We start from the raw sequence: 2836 nt of genomic DNA, 5'->3' as shown, positions 1-2836 counted from the left end.
AACTGATGGCTAGCACCATCTATAGGGAAATTCCGATTTCATACTTCTATACCTGGTATGCATCAGTTGATCTAATTGAGGTGATAAAACGAGATGGGAGATTGGTACAGGTAATAAAAAGAGATATATGAACGTTTAAATATGTGTATATGTACATGTATTTTTAGTTACGAACTTGATATCGCTGTATTTTCAAAGCAAAATGGTCAATAATTCTGAATTTTTGTGTAATTCATATAGCTAGCAATCTACATTTAGCCCCTAGTCACAGTAGTTTTTCATTAAAATTCTAAATATGGTTTAGAAGAAGTTAAAAATAAGATATTTAAGGAATACGTATAAAAAGCATTATCTTTAATTGCGAATATTTCAACTTCCGAATGGTCAGTTTACTTCTAATTGTGCCAATAAACGGGTCATAATTAAATCATAGTGCAAGTTTCAACAAATAGATAAAAAAGTTGTTTTGCATATCCGCTACTTTAATCCTTTGGGGACCAGTTTTGCCTGTTAGAGATACAGACCTATTTAGTAACTGAATTTATTGAGAGGTGCTTCTAGAACCTTGTTTACTGATTTATAATATTCAATTTAGTCCATGAAGCCCTTAAGGCACTGGGACACAGAAGTCCCAGTGGTAATTTTTGGTAGGTTGTTTTTATCCCAATGGCAATCAATGTAAATAAAACAACTGAACTATAAAATTTTATTAACCAGTAAAAACAAATTATAATTATTCTTTTATGTAAGTTAAACAATATCATACTGTATGTAATATATAAACTGTAACTTTATGTATGATACGATGTAAAACAAAACTTTATAAAATATAAAAATTTAAGAAAAACAAAAACAGAAACTATAATTCTTTTACGCAACTTGCAAAGTATTGTACTCTATGAAACATAACAAATTGTAATTCTATGTATGGTACGGTGTAAAACAAAATTTGCATAGTGGAATATTACACATTTGGCAGTATTGTTTTGTTCTCCTTTCAATTTTTCTTTTTGCACAACGTGCACAGCGTCTCCTTGAATCTCCAAGTAGTGATAAATGCCCTCCTACATCATGCAATTGTTTGCTTGACTTAGATGGTCTTCCTAAAGACCTTCTTTTGTCTTTGTCACTTTCTTTCCATGTGCAGCGATTTCTTCCGCCAAATCGAACAAAAAATCAATAAACTTTTCAGTTTTTCTTCTAGTTGTTTCTTTGCATATTATCCAACTATTAAAATACAATAGAATATCTAGCAGAATACGATATGTAATGATTGGGACACCAGTGCCCCTGTAGTCCCCAAAGGGTTAAGACACGTTTTTTCCCCATAAGACTAAAAAAAGTGAACAATAAATCTATGCATCCGAGACACGTGGCGACGATCACGTCTTTGATTGTTGCATCTTAATAACTAATGCGCCAAAGCCGGCTTTCGAAAGTTGCTCGCTCGGAAATAGCTAGCGCCGCGGCTCGCCGGAGACAATCGCGAAATAAGTGTAATTGTTAACGCGGCAGCTGGCTGGCGTTTGACTTAACGTCCCGACGACGCGGCCAAACAAATATTAAAGTGATCGTTCACAGTTAGACAACGCACGATTAACATGCGAGAGCGGCCTGCCGCCGGAGCCGGACTGTCAGTGACCTTGCGGCCTTGAGACGCGAGTACGTGCGTTTGTACAAAAAGTAAATCGAAGGAATCGTGCGCAACCGGCCCGGACCATTGTCCTGCCTGCCCACCCGCCTGCCCGACGATCAGAAGCGACAATAAGAAGCGGCATTTCAAATCTTCGGCGCGTTTAGGTGACTGTAAGGATCAGTGTCGTATTTTCAGTGGCCTGTCAAATGGTGGACCACTCGGTAATTTTAGTAATTATCGAAGCAAAATTACGCTTCTATACATTTACTTCGTTATCTAAATAATAAATGTTATCTTGAAACGAAATTGAAATAAGCATATATGCAAAATAGTATAAGTAGGAAAACTTTTTTTATTTATTTTTATTAACGCTATACTTATGCATCAGATAATAGACAGAGGTGTATAAGTGTTGAAATATGCGCATATGTATGTATTAGGGGGACCGGAAAGTAATGTCGTTTCTGCGCATGTTGAAATTCGTTTGTCATTTATCAGCTCATTGTGTACTTCAAAGTCATGCCAAAGACATTTTAAGTTAGAGTAACTTGTTTACTTGTCAATAATTAAATCTTAAATTTTTTTTTGCAATTTATGGTGAAATGGCCAACCAAATACCAGAAGAGGTACATATCCGGTATTGTATGCTTTTTGAGTTTCGCAAAGGTAGTAACGCAACAGTTGCTACCAAAAACATTTGCGATGTTTATCTAAGTGCATTAGACGTTCGTAAATGCCAAAGGTGATTTTCTAAGTTCACATCCGGTAATTTTGATCTTTCTGACTCGTACCGATCAGGAAGAGCAACAACTTTAGACAATGACATGTTAAGGGCGGAAGTGGAAGCAAATCCGTGTCAGACAATCGAGGAACTGTCAAACACTTTTAACCAACTTTAGTCGGCCATCCAAGAACATTTGCAGCAGATTGGTAAAGTAAGCAGAGCAGGTGTTTGGATCCTGCATAATCTGTCCGAAAAAAACAAAGCTAACCGATCCACCATATGCAACTTATTGCTTCAGCGGCACAATACAGAAGCGTTTTTTGATCGCTTGATCATTGGAGATGAAAAATGGGTCCTCTATGATAATCCAAAACGCAAAAGGCAGTGGCTCTCTCCGAATGAATCGCCACAAAGTACAGCTAAGCCAGGTTTACACACCAAAAAGGCGCTTTTGTGTGTTTGGTGGAGTATTCGCG

At 36.9% G+C, this 2836-nt stretch overlaps 1 pseudogene; it reads left to right on the top strand.

Moving 5' to 3' along the window:
* Positions 1–2091: 2091 nt before the first annotated feature.
* On the top strand, positions 2092–2827 carry LOC106742813 (annotated as a pseudogene).
* Positions 2828–2836: the final 9 nt, after the last annotated feature.

This window comes from Dinoponera quadriceps, unplaced genomic scaffold, assembly GCF_001313825.1.
Source record: "Dinoponera quadriceps isolate SergipeBrazil2010 unplaced genomic scaffold, ASM131382v1 scaffold781, whole genome shotgun sequence".
Taxonomy (NCBI): domain Eukaryota; kingdom Metazoa; phylum Arthropoda; class Insecta; order Hymenoptera; family Formicidae; genus Dinoponera; species Dinoponera quadriceps.
The sequence above is the reverse complement of the archived record's forward strand: the minus strand, read 5'-3'. Positions and strand labels throughout refer to the sequence as shown.